At 41.0% G+C, this 24,986-nt stretch overlaps 1 protein-coding gene across 2 annotated transcripts in view; it reads left to right on the forward strand.

The window, feature by feature from the left end:
- Window positions 1-393: 393 nt before the first annotated feature.
- The window catches only part of LOC126416212 (anoctamin-1-like), a 253,460-nt gene continuing 228,867 nt past the window's right edge, over window positions 394-24,986 (forward strand). The window contains exon 1 of one of the 2 annotated variants that reach the window (XM_050083803.1): window positions 394-559. The gene's annotated coding sequence lies outside the window, so the exon portion shown is untranslated. Of the gene's footprint in view, window positions 560-7,930; window positions 7,949-24,986 lie in introns of those variants that run through there. The other variant, XM_050083804.1, reaches the window with a different exon arrangement.

The following is a 24,986-nucleotide window of genomic DNA, read 5'->3' on the forward strand; positions in this document are numbered from 1 at the left end:
TGCTTCGTACATAAGTAACCGAAATTTCTTTGCTCTACTACCAAAGAATGGAGCGTTGTGAAATAAGATTGCTGGAGGATTTACTAATCTTTCTCGAGAAGTAAGCCTTGTCAAGACTTAATGCTGTTTGTGCCCGCGCGCAAAAAAGCTACTGAAGCTACCAACCGCTGAAGTTCAGCCTGCAAAACTACAGCGTTTTCAAGGTTTCGTACTTTTGCATTCCTTAAGTTGACAGGCACCATTTGATGGATTTCTTCCCTCCAACATTACACAGATTCGATTGGCATGAATAAAGACCTAGATTGAATAATGTACTTTTACGACAAAACGTTTATGGAGGCAATTGTGATTTATAACACTGACAACCCAGTGTGCCGGATGTAAAACGTAAGGCTTGTGATGTCATGACCCGTAATATCAAAACCAGAAATCTGCCGCGAGAGAATCATGCTAACCTTCCTAATCTTTTACTCTTAAAATAAAAGTGCAGTTTCTTCCATTTTTGTGAAGCATTGGAGTGTAACTTGTCGCGCGGATGTGGCTGTCATGCAGGCAGTAGGTGAGTGATTCGTTTCTCGGTACAGGTTTCTCACACACCCATCATCAACATAAAACAGACTCAGAATGACAGCAGGCAATGATTTCATTAATCATTACTTTATACCACGTGTTAAGTCGCAGGTCAAATAGCAGGTGATTTGTTTCCTCTTTGCCAATGTCTTCATGAACTGGCCGAGATTTTTCAATTGACCGGTTTTAAAAGAAATATCTGTTGTACAATATGAAGTTTGCTGATGAACGGAGGCATTTATTCTGGGATAATGCCCACCGAAGTTGATAACCATGTGGGAACTTGACATAACCTGTCTCGCAGTGTACTGCAAGATGACAAATGCCTGTTTGCGGTAATCGAACTGAATTCTGTACAGCACTGTATTACACGGCAGTTAGTGCAAGTTGTGCGATACGTGTTTTTCAGTTTGCTGAGAATTCGATAGCTTATAGCGTGCTTCATTTCACTTGCAAGTCTGACGTGTCAAAAGTGAAAGGAAAGGTGTCTATAAATAAATACATCTGCAAGACCACACGATGCTACGTTTTTTTCTGTTAACCTTAAAATACGTCCCATGTGAGGATTACAGTCGAAAATTGATGTAGTAATTTGTATATGTTGTTGACACTATAATATACGATAGGCACAACAGAAAGATAAACTGTGTTACCCATACTAAATTATAATCACCTAAACTCCTACGTGTATCATTGCTTTGTTTTCAAGTACCTATTTAAACTGTCTTTGAACGAAGTTAACAGCATCGCTTAATTACACGAACAGGGTATATGCCCCATAATTCTGTTTTGTAAAACTAATTACATGTGAATGACCCACATGTATAGTTAAATTATAGTTTATTGCACTTGTATTGCGCTTCTTGAAATCCTATATGCTCTCCAAATTTAAAAGAGCCGATGTGAAGAGAAAACTAGGACTATTGAAATCTCGGGACAGCACGTTTCAGGAGGAGTCAGACAACATACTACCTTCCCCCACATACATCTCGCATATTGACCACGAGGAAAAACTTCGAGAAATTAGAGCCAATACATAGGCTTACCACTATTCGCCAGTGGAACAGGGTTGGAGGAATTAGTGATACCGAAAGTACCCTCTGCCACACACCATTAGGTGGCTTTCGGAGTATGATGTAGATGTAGATGTAGAAATACACAAAATGAGCCTTAAATGCTGCAAGCATGGTTGTATTGAAGTTGGTTGAATCAGGATAACTTTCTTTTAATAGGTAATGAACAGAGTCCAGTGCTACAACAGAAATTCTTTTGTTGCACGTGTGTTTGTCGTACTCTTCCTCCAAGTAGTCCTCTGAACTTTTCAGCTACATGACTGCTTGATTGAAAGTGCTAATCAAATAGGACTGTCTTTGTTATTATCTCTTTTGTACCAGAGACATTAAATGATAATTTACTATATTCATCTACGGGCAAAACATACATAGGAAACTACATTTAACAGTCTTCTTTTAGTACAGTGAATTATTCTTATTTATTTTATTTGTATTGAAAACATTACACTCTTCAGGCTTCTGAAGCCACTACACACGAAACATGTTAAAAGCGAACTGTGCGAAAAGGATCATAAAATTTAAGAAAATTATTTGCCATGACCTTTTACAATAATGTTGTCTTCTTCACTTATAAGAAATCACAGAGTCAGAAGGACCAGTCAAAAACCATGAAAACGACCAAGATTATTCATATGGTACCTAGAAACTATTTACATTTTTCCTCTAATTCCATGATTTTACAACTTATGCTGTCCAGACAGTGAAGTATTTTTGTTAAGTCACATAATATACTTCTTGCTTAGCCTTGTAAGTGCTGGACATAAAACGATTAAGTGTGATATAAGCCTAAATTAGGGATTTGGAACAAATCATTAACTGCAGATATATGATCATGTACGTTTTCATGATTAGTTCCAGTTTTGGACCATCATCATAGTGAATACATATCATTGTATCAAACAGTTTTGAAGCTGTAAAATCTTAACAATCTAGCATTGTGCTTTCGGAAAATGAGGCAAATGGCTGAAAAAATGCTGTTGTAACATGAAGCAAATGGCTGTACAATGAGGGGTTTAACTGAAATTAACTCCTTTTCTGTTATACTATTCACTGTGTAGCCATTTTACTTTGTATTATGTGTGCGTATTTTTGGTCATTTGTCTCATCTTCCAGGTGCACAGTGCTGGATTGTTATAGCTTTAAAACTGGTTTGATGTATGACACTCATAGTGATGATGATGGTCTAAGAGCAAAAACAGTATTATTAATGATGTATAAAATCATATAGCTACAGTCATGGATTTCTTCACATATTTAACACCTGTTGGCAGTTGCCAGATTAAAAAGTTAAATTAGGAATTTCCAGTCATACATCATCAGCTATGTGCTTCTTAAATGATCTGAATAGACGAATAGTGAAATCACAACTCTGCATTTGCTGCATAGAAAATAGTTTTGTTTAATAGGAAGCCAGTTGTACACCACATATAACTATTTTTGGTTCAAGATTAATCTATAAATTCACATGATTGCTAAGTACAATAATAAAAACACTTAATTTCCAAAGCTTGTTTTCTGACTTAACAGTAATGCACCAGTATTGTCTTATCTTTCGAAAAGAAAGCATGATGTCATTGCTCATTTGGTGCACCTGTGACAAGTCACAAATCAAGTATAATGTCAGCATTATAGAGTTGATGTGAAAGTTTCATCTGTTAAATATAATTTTTTAATAAAAACTAAACATACTGTGAGAGACATGAGGGCAATTAAGTGGATTGTGACCTTTATTAAGAAGACTATTGCTTGAAAGTGACCACTGAGCTCATGGGTCAAGAAAAACTGTGTGAAGCAGAAACTGCTATCTGTAAATTTCATGTAAATGTTTCAGTACAAGAAATAGGCTTCATTGCTGTAAGGAGCTTGAAATCTGAGACTGCTTACCAAAGAAAACATGAAATGTAATCGTCTTCCAGCAGCAAAGTGTGATGATACGGGTATTCATATTGCGGATTTCAGTTGTTCATGTTACCATACTGAAAGAAATAGTAACTGCTAAGGTCTCCAAAACCATTTTTGGTGACCATGTTCATTCAGCGACGTAGCCTGCATGCTGCAGGGAATTACATCTTGCAGGCTGGTAATCATGCCCCTCTGGCTTGGCAGCAAATGTCCACAATTGATTTGAAGAGCATCAAGATCAAATAACATGTATTGCTGAGCAGTTGTGATGTGCGATGGGAATCATTTAAGGGCTCCTTTCCAAGTTCTGGCAAACACATGGATTTTTTAAAAATTTGGATTCTATATAAATTGATTCTCAGGAAAACTCAGGCTATTTCTGCATCAAAAACCAAACACAATGGATGTTTATACATTTTCATCCTCTGTATGTTATAGTATTTGAACAACAGCTGAATAACATACTTAAAAAGCAGCTGTTTCTGTGAGTTAATCATTTGCAACCTTTTGGGTATAGAATGGACTGTCTTAAATAGCTGTGACTAAAAAATTAATCCACATGCCTTTAGTGATAATTAGCAGTGATATACTACTTGAATACCGCCTACTCATCAGAATTACTTTCGTTTGGCTTTCATTTAATCTGCACTTCTGCTGAGTGTATGTAGCATGCACACCATATGGCAAAAAATGCGGATTTCTGAATAGCACACATTCGTTTCATAATTCTCATGCCATCAGCAGTTCAGCCACCTGCAGTTCTGTGCTAGTCACATGCACAGTCTGCACTTAGTAAGGTGTGCATGTAGTGAAGCTTTGTGGCTAATATGGAAGTGGCCAGTGGTGAAGGTACCACTTCCCAGCCCAGTGCCCGAAGTTCACATGTTGTTTTCTATTAAAATGATGTAAACAGTTGAGCAGTAATTGAGACTCGGTTCATAATTTCTCTTGAGTCTTGGTAATTATAACACATTTAGACTTTAGGAGCGTTTCAGAGTTGGCACTTAGATCCCTAGCATAGGATGACCTCCTGCAGCTACAGTGTGCCATAATGCTCAAGAAAATGTCATGAGTAAATACACTTAACAAGAGTGATGATTGTGTTTTGCATGCAGACAATCACCAATGAAAGATATAAGCTGGAAAAATAGGTCTGTTTGATCATTGTCCATAGTAGCTTTTATGTCATATCCTTCGCATGAGTTGCTATGGCATTTTGAAATTTCTTTAATCCAAGCAGATTTTTTTTAGAATTTTTTTTTTCTGTTGACAAGTTGAGTGTAATGAGGAAAAACTAGCCCCCACTATATGTCAAGAAGTGGGCAGGACATACTTCTGATATGTGAACCATGGTTAAGGTGCTATCATCAAGTTGATAAGCCTTTTTACCCGCAACTTCAGATAGGAAGTCTTCTGTATCTGAAGTCACACTCTGAAGAAACTTCATATTCAGATCACACTCCGAGTAGTGGACAGGTGGTTGTAAATTATCATTGTGTTCATTACAGCTTTTTCTGAAAAAAGCGATACTTATTTTCAAATAGGCCCCACAATTAACGATGAGTGGGCTGCACTTTCTCAAATTGAGTGTCGAAACATGAACTTCGGTACAATAGGAAGCTAAATTTCCAGTCGGAGCCTTTTCATCAGTAAGGAGGCCGTTACCTTCAGCTTGTTCTCCTTTTCTGAGAAATTGTGGATCTCATGTTACTTTACTTGTCTAACTTTCCTGATGTGGCTATCATTTTCTCAAGGAACGAAAACCCATTTTCAGACTGCATAAAAACAAAAACAAAAAAATATAACTATACCATTTTACTTAATTTCAAAAAAATGATTGTAAACACCTAATAATAATAATAATAATAATAATAATAATAATAATAATAACTTAACAACAACTTTACAGTACTCATATTATGGCAACATCAATAACTTCAGATTTCAAGCACATTCTTCAAATGTACTCAAAATATGAGGTTCTTAATTTAAAATGGCACAGTCAAATGCTTATCTCACAAATGAGAAAGTGACCTAATTCAAGGTGTGATACATAGACCATGAAAATTGTCAGAATGCAAACAGGAACACTGTCTTAACTCAAAATGTGACACTATTCTTGAGTTACGCAACACATTACACCTGTGAAGTTCCCAACACAACTGAGACATGCCGTTGTTCTTGTTCTGACAATTGACATTTTCTGTGGTGGCAAAGTGACACACTGCACTATCTAGTGGTATTCCTGGTAACTACACTAATGATACTTTTCCTGCAGAAAGATACGACTGAGTTAGGCCTATTAGTGGAATAAAGCACAGAACTATTTGTCACTTTTCTTATAGGAGAGCGATCTACCAGTTATTATTTGTTTTTTCTGCCTTAAGCATACTGCAGTTTAAAGAGTATTGTACACCAGACCCATTTTGTTTGTATTTATAAAGGATCATTTAAAAAAGAACAATAGACAGCCACAGATGATGCTTGTAATTAAATGCAAAACACTACACTTAAGAGAGAAAAGAAATTGTAGGCTTTGCTTTTAATTTTTTGTGTGGATTCTATGTAATAATGCATCTTTAATAAAAACGTACAATGTATTACTGTGTTAAATTATTTATGCACTACATTTTGTAAGAAATGAATGTGATTGCATTTCACGTGTCTTCCGTTTTTATCGCAGTTAACATTGTACAGTACCCATTTAACAGACAGTTCCACTCAATTAGTTATTAATGTAAGCTGCATAAGCTGTATACACTATATGATTAAAAGAATCGAAACACCTATTAGAGGACATTAATATGGGGTGCGTCCACTGTTCACCTTTATATTGACGTGGACTCTGCTGAGAATACTTTCAGCAGGATGTCAAAGTCTGAGGAGGTCAAAGTCTGAGGAGGAATGGCAGCCTGCTCTTCCTCAAGGGTAAAATTAGAGAAGGTAGTGATGTTGGGCACTGGGGCATGGAGCAGAGTTGACGTTCTATCTTGTCCCGAAGATGTTCTGTTGGGTTCAGGTCAGGACACTGGGCGGACCAGTCTATTTCTAGAATTTTATTGTCCACCAGCCCCTGGCTCACATATGTTGCTTTATGACACAGTGCATTGCCTGCATCACAACAGGTGTTTGTTTTTGCTTGAAGAGCAAATTACGGTTGTTAGAACATTCAGTTGAGTGGTAGCTTCCCCCACAGCAGTAGTGTATCAAAGCACACTGTTTGTTTTGTGAGTTAACACAGCTTTTCATAAGAAGCAACTTATTTTGAATTTCCTTTATGCATGTTTAGTTTAAAACTCTTACATTTCATGTGTGTTTGTGTATTTATCAACTTTTCAATAACTCTCTAGAGTACATTTCTGCTATCTTTAGTAACGACAGGGACTGTGAACGCTGGATTCAGGTGCAAGCTGAGTTGGTAACCCTTCGCTCACTGCTCTAGGTGGTGCTACAGCTTGAGGTTTTTGCCAGTGGGCATCACTGGGGGCAGGGGGAGAGGGATGGGCAGACATGGGTATCCAAGGGACGTCTAGCACGTCCGCCAATCCGTCCACTACACACACAGTTATAGGTGGTGCTGGCATTGGCCATGGTGTTGGGGTTGTTGCCAATGGGCATCACTATGGGGACCAGACATGGGAAACCAAGGGACATTTAGCATTTCCCACAGGTCCTCCAATTGGTTCAATATAGTGGCTACCCCAGATACTGGCCACACTGTGGTTGAGTGAAAGATCATTTCAGAGTGTGGCATGCAGCAAAAGACTTTCCAGTGGGCTGGTTGAAGGGCCTCCTAGGTTCATGTGACGAACAGGTTTCGGGCACTGTCTGTCCCTGATAAACATTCTGAGCCAGATGCAGTCACTTGCCCTGTTTCAGGGAAAGCCTCTTGGCCTGCAAAATCTGGGCAGACACAGAGAGGGATTACCGGTAGTTGGGAGCCTCAGTGGTAGGTACGTAATGGGGGCCCTTCGGGGTATGGCTGCCAAGGAGGGGAAGGAATCCTGTGTGCTCTCTGTGTGCACACCAGGAGGAGTCACTCCAGATGTGGAACAGATACTTTCAGATGCCATGAAGAGCACAGGGTGCAGCCAACCACAGGTGGTGGCTCATGTCAATACCAACAATGTGTCTCACTTTCGATTGGAAGAGACTTTGTCAGATTTCAGTCGGCTACAGGTAGTAAAGACTGTCAGTCTTGCTTGCAAGATGAAGGTGGAGCTCGCCATCTGTAGCATTGTCAACAGGACCATCTGCAAATCTTTGATACCGAGTGGAAGATCTGAATCAGAGGCTCAGATGGTTCTACAACAAAACCTGCTCCCCAGTGACACATCAAGAGAGAGGAATCACACCCCAATGTCACCCACTAGTCTGGACGTGCCACAGCCCACAGTGATCAGGTAACACAAGCACTGGCCATTTCTAAAACACTTATGCAAAACTATCTTAAAGCACATATAACAAAAGCATATACATGGGACAACTCAGACAGTTAATTAATAGTGCAAACACTTTAAAAATGTGAATGAGTTCCCCAGAGTTTAAATAGTACCTCTTTAATACATTCAGCACTATGCCCACAAAGCATACAGCTGCGCACGCATAGGCGGTATGTACAGTATCCATATGCCATATGGGCGCAGGTTTTCTATTTGTGGAAACGTGTTTGTCCACGTGCTACACAACTGCCAGCTGTAGCAAGCGTACGCCACACATGGCCTCCACATACATGCAGTCTCGTTGAACGTGCACCAAAAGACAATCAGGGCAGGACAGCTGGCACGCCCTCTAAAAATGCCACAGATGGAAAATACAGGGTGATTCAAAAAGAATACCACAACTTTAAAAAGGTGTATTTAATGAAAGAAACATAATATAACCTTCTGTTATACATCATTACAAAGAGTATTTAAAAAGGTTTTTTTCACTCAAAAACAAGTTCAGAGTGGTTCAATATGGCCCCCTCCAGACACTCGAGGAATATCAACCCGATACTCCAACTCGTTCCACACTCTCTGTAGCATATCAGGCGTAACAGTTTGGATAGCTGCTGTTATTTCTCATTTCAAATCGTCAGTGGTGGCTGGGAGAGGTGGCCGAAACACCATATCCTTAACATACCCCCATAAGAAAAATTCGCAGGGGGTAAGATCAGGGCTTCTTGGAGGCCAGTGATGAAGTGCTCTGTCACGGGCTGCCTGGCGGCCGATCCATCGCCTCGGGTAGTTGACGTTCAGCGCCTCAAGCGAACAAATGTACAACTAAATGAAACTTTATAGCTCCCTTAATTCGCCGACAGATAGTGCTTAGCTCTGCCTTTTGTCGTTGCAGAGTTTTAAATTCCTAGAGTTGTGGTATTCTTTTTGAATCACCCTGTACAATGCCATAATCGACAAGAACCTGCCTAGGTCAACATGAGTGAAGATGGGCAGCCCCATGATGCCACTGCACTGGAATCATCAGCATCATCAATACATGACAACTCAGTGGGAGGGAAGGCCGCCTATGGAACTCCAGGGGGCACTTGGGCACTGTTTGCCACGTATACCTAATTGTGCTACCTGCCAGTTGTCAGAAAGAATGTTCCTTGCCACCGCCATAAACTCATAATGCCGCAATGTGGTCGTTGGCTAAAGGAGGGTGAATAGGGTCAAAGCTCTAGTTTGGGCCCAAGATCAGGTGCTAACTGGACAAACGTGTCCCTAGTTAGCAAGTCTGCATGTGAGGTAACACATCTGGGACACTCAAAACAACATTTGTGTGAGAGACCCTGCAGATTGGCGAGCCAGACGGTATATGACTGCCAAGGGCATTTGTGGTGCTGGTTAAACTGCAACAGTGTCACTGGTTAAACTGCAACAGTGCCACCACCACAAAGACTTGTTGTCCAAAATACTGTGTAAGCAAACGAAAAAGTTCATGAAAGGTTAGTTTCTCAGGTTCAGTGGAGGGCTTCAAATTTTGCACAGTTTTGTACAACCCCACATTCCTGGATAATAACAAGGTAGCTTTATCGAGCTGCTCAACAGTACACCTGGTTGCACAATAACAACTGGTGTAGGTAATTTTCCCACCTTTCCATAAACTCATGGACACATCCAAATGGTGTCAGGAGCGGGAAAAACAACAGCATAGTAGACACCTGGCCTGCCAACTGTGTGGCACAAGTGCAAAGCAATTCCACTTTCTGGTTTAGCAGTACCTGCATCTGCTCATGCTACTGCTGATACTGCTTCTGTAGATGCAGCTGGTCCTGCTACCATTGCAGAAATGCTGGGTCGATGGTGACCCAAAATTAATTCTGTGAAAAGGGAAGAAAAAAAAATTAAAGTGTCACATGTGTTAGAACGTCCTTAGTAGCCACTTTAGAATCTGCACAGGCATGACAATGCCACAGAACACCATCAGTACAAGATATTGTACAAAGTCCAACAGTTTCTTGACAGCGAGTTGGGAACAGAACCCCCTAAGAAGAAATGAAAACTCATTATGTGAGTTGATCTACAGGGAATTACAAAGTCCACAACCTGATGAGATGAGCGTGGTGATAAACACAACACATGGCAAGCACAGGCAACTGACGACTGATTATACAGCAATGGCACATGGCATTAGGCACTAGGTGAGGTCCGGGTTGGTTGAACTCGGCGACAGAACTGCCCCGCTTGGGTTACTGCTGCCGGCAGATAAACATTTCTGTCAGTGAGTCTGCCCATGCCACGCGTCACATGCGCAACCCCCCCCCCTCCCTCCCCTCCCCTCCCATAGCAGTTGTCAGCACTATTCCGCTATGATAACCATATCACCACATCTGCCTCCATTTTGATGTCCGCTGGCGAGGACACTAAAAGCTATCTGTGGGAAATCTGCATTATCACAAAAAGGCTTTCCTCATTTGTTAGCAGAAACCGTGAAAAAATATGAGTGTGTGGTGTGGTGCCATTTATGAGTGTCAGTTTTTTCCAGTGCAACTACAGAAGTTAAAAACCACAACATTTTTAATTAATTTATTACTTTTCAATATAATCTCTATCCATTTCCAGAATTCTGGTCCATCTTTTAACAAGGGAATATATTCCATTGTGGTAAAACACACTGTCTGGCTTCCAAAGCCAATTGACAAATGGATGTTTTCGTGATCACCTCATCATCAAAATAAATCCCATGATGAGCTACTTTTAGTTGCCCAAATAGATGGAAGCCTGGTGGTGCCAAGTCAGGGCTGTATGGGGGCTGAGGCAAAACTTCCCATCCAGTTTTCATAACATCTTCATTGGTGTAATGACTGGTGTTTGGTCTTACTTTGTCACTTGAAACCTTTTGTTGGGCAAACTCGCTGAGGGTGCATTTTAAGCTGTATGAGGATTCTGACATTTTAGGCAGAATTTGTTGTGCACCCTGCTCCACAAACTAAACCACAATCACACCTCTGCTTCTCAGAGTATTTCAGCTATAACTTTCCCTGCCGACTGGACAATTTTGAACTTTTTCTTCTATGGTAAGTTTCTGTGATGCCATTCCATTGGCTGCCTCCTTGATTCTGGTTGAAAAATAGGAACCTATATTTCGTCGCCAGTCACAGTTTTTTCCAGAAAATCCTCTCCCTCCAAAACTGAAGCACTGCAAGACTTGGAAAGCAGTTGTTTTCCTTGTCTCTTTATTCTGGTCAGTTAACAGACCAGCCTGCCACTCCATGTCTGCCCTTTAGCTTTGTCACAGTGACAGACCCATTGTCTAACTGGGTTGATATCCACTGTTGCATTGCCACACACATTTTTCAGTCTTTCATGAATGCAAATGGGCATTTCACCTTCTGCACTCCAGAATTCTATTACAGAAAGCTGTCTAATACGAACATCAGTGTCGGCCATTTTGCAAACAGCTACAGTTATGGCTTCTGTTGATGCAGAAAATTACTTTTGCAGTAAACTGGAGTAGTAGTTTTGCAGAATAGCGCCAAATTCGAATTTTTTACTTAACAAACTTCATTTGAGCAGAAAAATGTAAGACTCATTACTTTTACACTGATCCTCACAGCACTTGTATCTGTAAAAATTTCATCTTTTCTTCCTTTTAACTTTGATTGCTGCCTCTTAAACATTATTGAAATAAATAACTAGAATAATTTATTGCTTCAATTAATTGCATCCCACTTAACATTTCATGTATCTCAGAACTAACTCAACCAAAATTCTTGAGAATTGAAGGACTCATTTCTAGTTGTGAGCACTCTGCATATATGACAAAAAATAGGTGTGCTCAATTTCACCCCAAAACATGTATGAAATGACAACAATATGGAAAGGAGGAAAGGATAGATTGCATTCGGGTCGTAACACCTGGAGACATTGCCCATGTGTGTGTGTGATTTGTTGCCATATGAATGCATGAAAGTTCTACTTCTGAAGAACAACTTTGCCTGAAACCTGAAAATATATCTAGTATTCTTTTTCACTGTGACTTTCGGCAACACAGCATCTCAACTATGTGGTGAGTAGCAGTCTCTCCTTTCCATATTGTTGCATTCAAAACACCCATTTTTCTGATACCTTTCACCTGTGATATCCCCATGCAAAATTTTTGCGTATTTAGTCTCTGGGAGAGAAGTTATTTAACAAAATTATCAGTCTCACCACCTGCAATGGCATCTTGTAGGATCAGTAATTTTTTGTATAAATGGCTATTACATTTTAATAACTGCAATCATCTATTTCTGTGACAACAAACTCTTGAATAACTAAAGCACCATGATTTTATTTGGTAAGTTGTGAGTGAATACAAGCTAAAGAAAAGTATTTAATAACAATGATGTGTGGCAGGTGCTGTTTCTTTTAAAAATGAAAACTAACTAACTGAAGTACAATCTATGATCCTCTTATCGTCTATGACATTACCTCTGCAGACCAACACTTAGCATCAAAACTACAAGGGAAGAATTTGTCATCAGACTGAGAACTTAGGATCATTTATAATATTCAAACGATATTTGAGAGAGGACTTTCTGGAATGAAACAAAACATTTGTGGTTATCTCGTAGGAGCGGTTGGAGATCAATCACACTAAGTATCGAATACGCATTTATTAATCACTGATACATAACAAACATGGCAGTACAAGTTACGCGCCAAAAGTGAAAAGTAGAACAAAGCAGTCCAAAACAGCAGAAGTTTCTGCGCCAGAGACGCCACAGAGACCCCCCCACCTCACTAGTGCAGAGCACGGCAGAGGGAAGCTTCATTACACGAATTTGTAATCTTGGTGCCAGTGCGGCGGTTGTAGGCGGCGCCAGTGCGGGGAGTGGGGGCGTCGGCGGTGCAGGAGTCCCATGGTTTCAACGGCTGCGCAGGCAGAGATGCGTCAGCAAAAGGCAGCATCAGGAGGCACATCAGTGAGTGATCATGCCAGTTTCAGGCGATTAACAGACACTGTCTGTAGCCGTCCATGCAAGTGGATGATGAACGTTTCCGTACCGCGTTGTAGCACATGGCGAGGGCCGGAATAAGTCGGCTGCTTGCACAGTGTCGTCCCGCAGTATCACAATGTTGCACGAAGCAAGGGTTTTGTGGATGAACACAGGCAGGGTGGAGTGGGTGCAGGGAAGGTGGGTCCGGAGGTGTGTAAAGTGTGCATGTTTGATCCCGCTGGACCAGGGCGGGAAGATCCTCGGTTTCGGCTGACTGTGAATCCTCAACAAAATTGGCAGGAAGAAAGGGGGATTCGCCATATAGAATCTTAGCGAGCAAGGCGTTCAAATCTTCTTTATGGGCTGAGCAAATACTCAGCAGGACCCACAGGAGGGCATCCGACCATAGGCTGCTGTGGCACATTAGTGGGCCTTGAGTGTGCAGTGCCACCACTTGACCAGGCCGTTCGCCTGTGGGTGGTAAGCCGTGGTCTGAAATTTGGCTATGAAGCAGAGTTCGCAGAGTTGTGCAGAGACGGGGGACATCCAAAGCAAGCAATCCACACCGAGATGAAAGAACGGGCAACGGTCTTGTCAGTTATGTCAATAATTGGGAGCGCCTCAACCCATCGGGTCGTGTGGTTGATGATCAATACGATGTATCTGCAACCCTCGGAAGGGGGTAGGGGACCAACGACGTCAATATGGATGTGAATGCCACTTTGGGATGTCAAACTTGCCCAATGGAGGTTGAGCGTGCCTGCTGACCTTGCTGCTCTGGCACGGGACACATGCATAGCTCCAAGTGCAACAGCCGTGCTTCACGCTACGCCAGACAAAAAGGTCAGTATATTATCAAAGTAAGCATAAGCAAATGGCAAAGGGGGCAAAATGGAATCAATGAACCGCTGCCACGTCTGCACACAGCATTTTTCAATCCATAAGGCATATAACAGTATTCAATTAGGCAGAAGAGTGTGATGATGGCCATCTCTGGAATATCCGTTGGATGCATACGGATCTGATGATATGCCTTGGGACACACCTTGGAGCAATCTAAAATGGAGAAAAAGTTAAAACCATGGAGTAATTGCATGAAATCCTGGATATGTGGGATGGGGTAGTTATTGATAAAGGTGCGAGCATTAAGGGACCTGTAGTCTCTGCACATGCGTGAGGTGCCATCCTTTTTGGGAACAAGGTGAATTGGTGAAACCAGTTGCTATTGGAGGGGCATCGGATGCCCAAAGCCAACAGATCCTGAATAATTTCCTTCGCGCGCAGAAGTTTGGAAGCGTTAAGTCACCTGGCTTTATAACGAACAGGTGGGCCGTCAGTGGTGTGAATCCTTTGATAAGTGTCGTAACTGATGGCTGATACTTGCGTAAGATGGTCAGAAATAGGGGTCAAGAAGCTATCCACAGGCAACGTCGGTTCACTGACTTTGGTGAACCGGGTCGGCGTAGGTGGGGCTGCGGCTGAAGTCGGCAATGGAAGACGCAATGCAGGAACAGAGCATGCAGATGCATCTCGTAGATTCGTCCGCAACGATGAGAAAACAACAACAGGTGGTGGAATGCTTGACACAGGAGCAGACTGGTGAGAAAACGCTGTAGAGGTGTGTGATTGACTGCCTCGTTGTGGGTCTGCAGGTAGGCAATGTATGGTACACTGTGCATGTGACAATTCCGTGGAGGTAGAGGTGATGCGGGTGCATAAGGCTTCGTTCTGGGTGTGGAGTTCGTCGATTTGTGAGCGCACATCCATTTGTTAGCACATGTCCAACAGGCAGAGAGCCATGTAGTAATACGATATGCAAAGCATAGCCAAGGAGGTGGAGAGCGAAGTTGTGCTGAACTCTTGTGAGCATGGAATTGTAGAGCCTGACAGGCAGCGGCCTGCAGGTCTGGTGAAAGTTTGGAATGGTGCAGGAAATCCAACCCGATTACAGGTTCATCCTCGTCGGCAATGTGGAAGGTCCAATGGTAGGTGTGAACCGGTGATAGGTGAAGCGGCATCTTAATGGAGCCATGGACCGCAATTGCAGAACGATTGGCGGCGATCAAGGCAAGGGTAGAAGGTGATAGGGTGTCAGCAGCATGTTTGGCCAAGATTACACTAACGTCAGCACCAGTGTCAATGAGAAAGCAGATGCCTGTTGACATGCCTGTGGCTTAGACGTGTCACATCAGTGAAGTGAGTGGTGCGGTGTTGGACGATAGGCGTCATGAAGGAACGTGGCGAGACGTGGTGCTTAAACGTGCCCACCGGTCTCCTTTGGGTAGGCGCAAGGTGCGCGGCAGTTGCGGGCAGCGTCCCTGTCAGTACTGTGGTACCAGCACACCGCTTAGGCTACTAGGTGGGTTGGTGGGGTGCGGGAGGGGGCTGCAGCTGACTGCGTCGGGGCTGGTAGCCAATCGGGTTGCTGCTCGGGCAAGTTCGGCGGCTGTCAGGAGCCTGCTGGCAGTACTTCCTGTAGGTTGCTAGGTGGCAGCTCCTGACTGGAAGCTGAGGTGAGCACACTGGCCTCTGCTGGCAGGGTGCAGAACCGGAGTTGCAGGCATGCCAACTCAGGGTGATGGAGATGTCGTTCGTGACAGGCGGTGTCGGTGACAAATGGTAGCGTAAGCCTGATCCGCCATGCATAAACAAAACCTCCAATGGGTCGGCGATGTGAGAGAGTAGATGAAGTTGCAGAGCCAAACGCATATTGACCACGCTTGTAAGTCGGCATGGTGTGTCCAATCTGCAAGCCCAACGAAGAACACGGCACAGGTGTAACGGCCGGTGCCGTTGCAACAGCTGATGGGAGGTGGTCGCGGTGCAGCAATAGGGTGCGGGGGGGGAGGGGGGGGGGGCTGACCTGGTAACCGGCATGGGTGGAAAGACTGGCACTGTTATGAAAGCGAGCAGGAGGCAGTCGAAGTCGAGGTGACCGGCGTCGCCAAGACAGTGTGCAGGGGGGAGGGGCGGGGGTGCTGCGACACAATACATATTAGAATGTGCTACCCCATGCATAGAAATGTTCAAGTCACAGTTCTGGAACTTTGTCGGCATGTCAAACCATCCCGAAGGTAATGACATAGATGAAGGATAAACCACAATGTCTTTAACTGGAAGGTCGTCTACGTTGTCGTTAGGCGGCGTGCACTGTCCATGTTGTGAAATCAGTCCAAAGAATCAAAAGTCACAAAGATAGGAAACTCTGCACCAGAGACGCCACACATTTGTGCTCTGTAAGAGAAGGGTGTATCGAAGAACCAGAAGTAATTGTGGTTTAAAATTGTTAGTTGCTTACTGGCTGGGTATTGGTATGTTGTTCCTGTAAGAAAGTATGAAAGCTTTTTTAAAAAATTAATAATGGTTTGGATATTGTTATCAAAACACTGACACACATGACCAAAAATCAGAAATGAATTCGCTGGTTTCCAAATTGCAAGATTTTATCAGAATACTACATCTAGTGATGTACATTATCTTTCAGTATTAAGAGTATTAAACAATTTTATTGTTTCACTTTGTAAAGTAGTAGATCTATAAAATGACATAACTAAGTAAAGCTTTCAAAATGAGGTTTAGTTTGAATACCACAGTACTTCACCAGCCGCATTCCATATTCGAGGTGGCATGTTGTGACCTTCCTCTGATCTTTGAAGTGACTTAGCCAACCTACAGCTTAACGCCAATTCCAAACCACAGAGCACTTTTCACATTAACAAACATTGCTGGAGGTGAAAGAAGTGATATGTTTCAGATAACAACTTTGCACTGAAGGTTTGTAAAATTTGGTGCCTGCTGTGGCATCAATTGTAATTGCACAACCAAGCCACACACCACACAGTTATATGTGTAGAATAAAGGTTCTAAAGCGAGTTCCATCAGATCCAGTTTCAGTGCTAATAAATGTCAACAGTAGTAGGAGAACAATTCAAAATAACAATACTCCTGTACGCATACTAGACAAAGAGATCAGCAGCCATACACTAGATGAGGCTCCATGTGTGAAGTCCTTAGTGATCTAGATCAATAATAAACTGAGCTGCCACCGTTGTGTGGACAGGTTAACCAAAAAGCTCTGCCTGCTGTGAAACTTTTTCCTGGGGTGACCAGCTGATGTGACTAATAGCTTACTATGCACTCTTTCACCCAGTACTGCCCTATGATGTCATCTTCTTAGGTAGTGCCACTATTTATTCTACAGGTGTGTGCAGTTAGAATATTATGTAATGTAGATAACTGAACATCTTGCAGAAGCCTCTTCAGGGATCTAGGTATTCTTACGATCACATGCCAATAAATATACTCCCTAATGATATTTTAAGTGAATAACAGCAATGAGTGTAAGATGAACTGTGTAATTCACAGTCACAAAATTGGAAGTAAAAATGCCATCTACAGACTACATCTGTACCTGGTGGTATGAATGGAGTTCGATATTCTGGTGCAAATGTCAATATCAGGCTGCCATCAGAGATTATGCAGAAACCTGAAAGCTCCAACATGTTAAAAACAAAGTAAACAGGTTTTTCATTAGTCATACATCCTACAATTCATCAGAATATTTAGACTCAGGTCTTGACTGCTAGTGTGAAGACATGCAATAGTGTTTTAAATAAGTTACATAAATGCTTTGTTTGAGGTATTAAATAAAAACATCTGCTAAGTACTTTAAAAAGAGGAGATATGGCTGTTTTGGAAGTAACTGTTTTCGTCCTAATATAGATGCACTTGGGTAAAGTGATCTAGAAAGTAATTCTCATAATTGACAATATCAGTAGATTAGCAGTATTATAATCAATACAGAATTCTTAACATGAGTAGTGTGCAGTGTTTGCCCCTGGTTAACTCAATCAACATTCCTGAAAGAAGGATATAACTGCTGTTGGTTTTTCATCCTTATATATTTTTCATAAAGTAATACTGAATTATTGATCTTCATGTATTGTGTTGTATGCCTGGCTATAGACTTCAAAATGCCCAAAAAGTTCTTGCTTCCTATAACACTTTTTCCACAAGTTTGGCAGCAGTATCTCCAGTATGGATATTTGGAGCACTTCATCTCATTACAAAAGAAGATGAAGTGATCTGTTACATCTGTCAAAATTATTAGTATAGATGCTGCTCATTATTTATGTATCTTCTTCAAGATATTTTTAATTCCCAAGACTCCCAGGCTCTTTAATTTTTTCTGTAGTTCTTTAAAGTCTTTATTTGCTAGGTCTCTTAATGATCTCATTGTTGTTGTTGATGTTGTTGTAGTTGTTGTTGTGGTCGTCAGTCCAAAGATAGCTTTCATGCAGTTCTCCATGCTACTCTGTCCTGTGCAAGTCTCCTCCTCCCTGAGTACCTACTGCAACCTACTCTCTTCTGAATCTGCTTCATGCATTCACCTATTGGTCTCCCTCTACAATTTTTACCCTCCATGCTTCCCTCCAGTACTAAATTGAAGATCCCTTGATGCCTCAAAATGTGTTCTACCAACCACCTTCTTCTAGTCAAGCTGTGCCACAAATTCCTCTTCTCTCCATTTCTATTCAGTACCTCATCATTAGTTATGTGATCTATCTATCTAATCTTCAGCATTCTTCTGTAGTACCACATTTCAAAAGCTTCTATTCTCTTCTTGTGTAAACTGTTTGTCACCCATATTTCACTTCCATACATGGCTACACTCCACACAAATACTTTCAAGAAAGACTTCCTGACAAATCTATACATGACGGTGACAAATTTCTCTTCTTCAGAAAGGCTTTTCTTGCCATTGCCACCGAGCGAGGTGGCGCAGTGGTTAGACACTGGACTCGCATTCGGGAGGACGACGGTTCGATCCCGCGTCCGGCCATCCTGATTTAGGTTTTCCGTGATTTCGCTAAATCACTCCAGGCAAATGCCGGGATGGATCCTTTCAAAGGGCACGGCCGACTTCCTTCCCCGGCCTTCCCTAATCCGATGAGACCGATGACTTCGCTGTCTGGTCTCCTTCCCCAAACCAACCAACCAACCAACCTTGCCATTGCCAGTCTACATTTTATATCTTCTCTCCTTCAACCATCATCAGTTATTTTGCAGGCCAAATAGCATTACTTACCTACTACTTTAAGTGTCTCAGTTCCTAATCTAATTCCCTCAGCATCACTTAATTTAATTTGACTACGTTCCATTATCCGTGTTTTGCTTTTGTTGATGTTCATCTTATATCCTCCTCTCAGGACACTGCCCATTCCATTCAACTGCTCTCCCAAGTCCTTTGCTGTCTCTGACAGAATTACAACGTCATCGGCAAACCTCAAAGCTTTTATTTCTTCTCCCTGGATTTTAATTCCTACTCCAAATTTTTCCTTTGTTTCCTTTACTGCTTGCTCAATATACAGATTCAATAACGCTGGGAATACCCTACAACCCTATCTCACTCCCTTCTCAACCACTGCTTCTCTTTGCTTCCCTTTCGTGCCCCTCGACACTTTATAACTGCAATATGGTTTCTGTACAAATTGTAAATTTGTATTTTACCCCTGCCACCTTCAGAATGTGAAGGAGAGTATTCCAGTGCACATTCTCAAAACCTTTCTCTAAGTCAAAAAATGCTATAAACTTAGGTTTGCCTTTCCTTAACCTATTTTCTAAGACATGCCTCACGTGTTCCTACATTTCTATGGAATCCAAACTTATCTTCCCTGAGGTCAGCTTCTACCAGTTTCTCCATTCATCTGTAAAGAATTCATGTTAGTATTTTCAACCTTGACTTATTAAAGTGATAGTTCAGTAATTTTCACACCGGTCACCATCTTCTTTCTTTGGAATTGGAATTATTATATTCTTCTTGAAGTGTGAGAGTATTTTGCCTGTCTCATACATCTTCCCCACGAGATGGAAAAGTTTTATCATGGCTGGCTCTCCCAAGACTATCAGTAGTTCTAACAGAGTGTTTCCTATTCCTGGGACCTTGTTTCGACTTAGATCTTTCAGTGCTCTGTCAAATTCTTCACATAATATCATGTGTCCCATCTCATCTTCATCTACGTCCTCTTCCATTTCCATAATATTTGCTCTCAAGTACATAGCACTTGTATAGACCGTATAAATACTCCTTCCACCTTCCTGCTTTCCCTTAATTTGCTTAGGACTTGTTTTCCGTTTGAGCTCTTGATATTCAGATGTGGTTCTCTCTTCTCCAAAGGTCTCTTTAATTTTGCTGCAGGCGGCATCTGTCTTACCCCTAATGATATATGCTTCTACATCCTTACATTTGTCCTCTAGCCATTCGTGCTTAGGCATTTTGCACTTCCTGTTAATCTCATTTTTGAGACGTTTGTATTCATTTTTGCCTGCTTCATTTACTTCATCTTTATATTTTCTCCTTTCATCAATTAAATTCAGTATCTCTTCTGTTAGCCAAGGATTTCCACCAGCCCTCATCTTCTTATGTACTTCACTATTTCATCTGTCAAAGCTAAGCAGTCTTCTTCTATTGTATTTCTTTCCCCTGTGCTTGTCAATTGTTACTTAATGCTCCCTCTGAAACACTCTACAACCTCTGGTTTAGTCAGTTTCTCCAGGTCCCATCTCCTTAAATTCCTACCACTTTGCAGTTTTAATCTACAGTTCATAACCAATAAATTGTGGTCAGAGTTCACATCTGCTCCCAGAAATGCATTAAATTTAAAACCTGGTTTCTAAATCTCTGTCCTACCATTATACAATCTATCTGAAACCTTCCGGTGTCTCCAAGCCTCTCCACATATGCAACCTGCATTTAAGTTATGCTCTGTTCAAAATTCTACAAGGGGGCTTTCTCTTCCATTTCGTACCCCCAGTCCACATCCACCTACTACTTTTCCTTTTATTCCTTTTCCTACTAACTAATTCCAGTCCCCCATCAATATTAAATTTTTGTCTCCTTTAACTGTCTGAGTAATTTCTTTTATGCATCATACATTTCTTCAATCTCTTCATTATCTGCGGAGCTAGTTTGCATATAAACTTGTACTACTGTGGTAGGTGTTGGCTTTGTGTCTATCTTGGCTACAGTAATGTGTTCACTTATCTGCATTCCTACTTTTTTTTTATTCATTATTAAACCTACTCCTACATTACCCCTATTTGATTTTGTATTTATAACCCTGTATTCACCTGACCAGAAGTCTTGTTCCTCCTGCCACCAAAGTTCATTAATTCTCACTATATCTAACTTTAACCTGTCCATTTTCCTGTTTAAATTTTCTAACCTACCTGCCTGATTAAGGGATCAGACATTCCACGCTCTGATCAGTAGAACGCCAGTTTTGTTTCTTCTGATAATGACAGCCTCATTGCTTAACTTTACAGTAAAGCTGCATGCTCTTGGGAAAAATTACGTCTGTAGTTTCTCCTTGCTTCCAGCCATTCACAGTACCAGCACAGCAAGGCCGTTTTGGTTAATGTTACAAGGCCAGATCAGTCAATCATCCAAACTGTTGCCCCTGCAACTATTGGAAAGGCTGCTGCCCCTCTTCAGGAACCCACCAGTGGCAAGATCCATGGTTAATGGTTAATGACCTTAACTTCCGAAAATTTCAGGGTGTGATGAGGACAAACACATGGAATTACTGACTCCAGATATAAATAATCTGAATGCCTGCTTTTGCGAACGATGCACCAGTTTTACTAGCGTAAGGAATGGTCCACACTAGTGGTAGTCAACCTGGTCCCAGTCACTCACTAGTAGGTGTTCCAGCTTTCATGGGGAGTGGTAGGCGGTAGAGATTTCAATTATGTTTTCACTGGGTTTTCATGAAATTTAAACATAAGGTATTTGGTATGTAATTAAGCGTTAACTTGCTGTAACTTTGCTTTATAGATCCTATAAAGATGGAACAATGGGAACTCCAGATTGGAATATCAACAGTTTTAGGAAAAGGAGAATTGCTACTCACCATAAAGATGACCTATCAAGTTGCGGACAGCTCAATGAAAAGACTGTTACATGTTGTAGCTTTCATCCAACACACACACACACACACACACACACACACACACACAACTCATACCTATCTGACTGCTACCACATACAAATATGGCTGCTATCATTGTGTGCTTTTTTGTGTGAATGTGTGTGGGTGTGTTTTCTTATCTGAAGAAGGCTGTGGTGAAAAGCTATACTATGTAACAGTCTTTTCATTGTGTCTGATGGCAACTCAGTGGGTCATCTTTATGGTGAGTAGCAATTTATCCTTTTCCTAATATTGTTTTTATAAGGATGAGTTACTTCTCTACTTTATAAGTCATGATTACTGTGGAAGCGGCGGGCGGTTTGAAAATTTTGCTTGTGCAGAAGTATAAAAGTGGTTGGTGGGTAAAAACGGTTGACTACCCCTGGTCTATGCAGAAAAATAGCTCAGTTACAAAAGCAGGTAGATAAGTATTTACAGAAAATAATTATCAGTGTACTTTCAATGGACTTAGCAAATGAGAATAAACTGTGGTTCATGAATAGCTTCTGAACTGTGTGCCAGTTGAGGTGTTTATATACAACCACTTCAACAATTTAAGTGAACATATGGAATACATTATGTTGATAGCATTAGCAACCAGCACATGTACAAAAGTAGGACTCAGCACAGCTCCCATGGTATAGAAATGGAGATAAACAAGTGACCTCTAATTATATCTCAATTCCCTCCTTTTATATCTACACGACTACTTGCAGTTCAGACTTAATTGTCAGGCAGAGGGTTCATTCCACTTTTGGACTATTCCTCTACTGATTCATTCTCAAATAGCATATGGGAAAAACAAATACTTAAATCTTTCTGTGCAAGCTCTGATTTCTTGTATTTCATTACAGTTGTCATTTTTTCGTATGCGGGTGAGAGTCAACAAAATATTTTCGCATATGAAGGAGAAAGTTGGAGATTGATATTTCATGAAAAGATCTTGCCACATCGAAAAACACATTTGTGTTAATAGTTGCCATTCCAACTTGTGTGATATCCATGATACCCTCTTCCCCCTATTTCACAATAAAGAAAATGAGCTGCCTTTCTTTGAACTTTTTTATGTCCTCCATCGATGGACCAGCGTAGTGTAGGTTGTCTCTTCAGTAGATTGCATGTTCTAAATGTTCTGCCAATAAAACATAGTTTTTAGTTTGCCTTCCCCATACCATTTTCTTCGATTTTCTTCATGATGGTTCTAGTTTAAGTTGGTCATAATTGTGATCCCTAGGTGTTTAGTTGAATCAACAGCCTTTAAATTTGTGTAATTGAAAGTTAATGGATTCTCTTTAGTGCTCATGTGGAGGACCTCCCACTTTTTGTTGATTAGAGCCAATTGACACTTTTTGCGCCATACAAATGTCTTGTCTAAACCATTTTTCGGTTAGTTTTCATCTTATGGTGACTTTATTTGATGGTAAATGGTACCGTCATCTGCAAACAGTCTGAGAGGGCTGTTCCTAAATTGTTCATATAGATTAGTAACGGCAGAGGACCTATAACACTTCCGTGGAAAGTGCCAGATATCAGTTCTGTTTCACTCAATGACTTTCCATCGGTTACTATGAACTGTGACCTTCCTAACAGGAAATCAAAAACCCAGTTGCACAGCTGTGACAGTACTCCATAGGTATGCAATTTGATTAGAAGCCAATTGGTAGGATTGTTGTCAGAAGCCTTCTGGAATCAACTTGAGATCTGCTTTCTGTAGCAGTGGTTCCCAACCTTTCTTAGACCGTTACCCCTGAGTGCCATTAGACATTAGCTAATACCCCGCCCCAGACACCCCTGTCCGTTGCCCTGCCCCCTCCACCACATCATCATCAACTTTAGCATGTAAATAAAGTGTAGAATGGAAGACTTTTCTTGGAACACCTTTATTTTTAAAATGACGAAAGAGAAATAATATTTAGTTTGTGTGAGAGTGTGTGTGTGTCTTAATGAGGAAAGAATTCATGTTGCGTTACAAGTGCTACCCACAACTCCTTCTCAGATAGGAAAGCTAACTATGCTCAGTGACAGTAGATACTTGTTACAAAACATACTTCCCCCGCATTACTCCTCTCCATTGTGACATTTGATTCACCTGCACACTGCAACACCATATAAAATTAACCAAGTTAAAATGTGTGCTCTATACTTACTATTCGTAAATCACTTGATTGCTGCACTCCTTACTTATGAAATGGCAGAAATTGGAAGACTTCAGGCTGTTAGTGCTTTGTGACTGACCACAGCCACCAATAGTAATAGTACCAGTAATAATAATAAGAACCGTAGTAATACCGTGTACAGCACTATAGTAGCCCTTATGTAGTTATTGCAGTGTTGTGCTGTTAATTCATTTATCTGTTTCGAAGCAAGTAATGAAGCAAATTGTTGGACTACTGCAGGTACTATCTACAACTTCGAGAAGATACTTTTGTGAAATATTTAGAATGTGTTACATATATGTGTCACTTTTATCATTCCCGATGTACAGAAAAAAGCATGTGTGTAGTGGGTGGACTATGTTAAGAACCTCTAACCTCGACTGCGTTAATGCTGCTAATTGAGAAAAAGTAATTATTGATAACTTATTTAAGTGATATTAGAGCCCTACAAAATTGTGATAATAGTAATTATCTTTTAAAAATAATTTGGTTTCGTGACTGAAACACAATGGAATCTCAGAAATTTTCATTTTACACCTCAGGGGGTAATTACCCCCAGTTGGGAACCACTGGTTCATTCATTACTTCATGTGAATAAAGAGCCAGTTTTGTTTCACAAGAACAGTATTTTCTGAACCTGTGCTGACTGTGTGTCAATAAATCATTTTCTTTGAGGTATTACGTAATGATTGAACACTGTTCATGTTACAAAATCCTACTGCTAATTGATTTCAGCAATATGGGTTTATGATTTAGTGGGTTACTTCTATTTCCTTTATTGTGTATTTGTGCGACCTGTGCAACTTTCCAGTCCTTATGTATGGATTGTTTGTTGAGTGAGTGGTTGTATATGATTGCTAAATGTGGAACTGGCACATCACCATACTGTGAAAGGAACCCAAATGGTGTA

Source organism: Schistocerca serialis, chromosome 8 (genome assembly GCF_023864345.2).
Source record: "Schistocerca serialis cubense isolate TAMUIC-IGC-003099 chromosome 8, iqSchSeri2.2, whole genome shotgun sequence".
Classification (NCBI taxonomy): Eukaryota; Metazoa; Arthropoda; class Insecta; order Orthoptera; family Acrididae; genus Schistocerca; species Schistocerca serialis.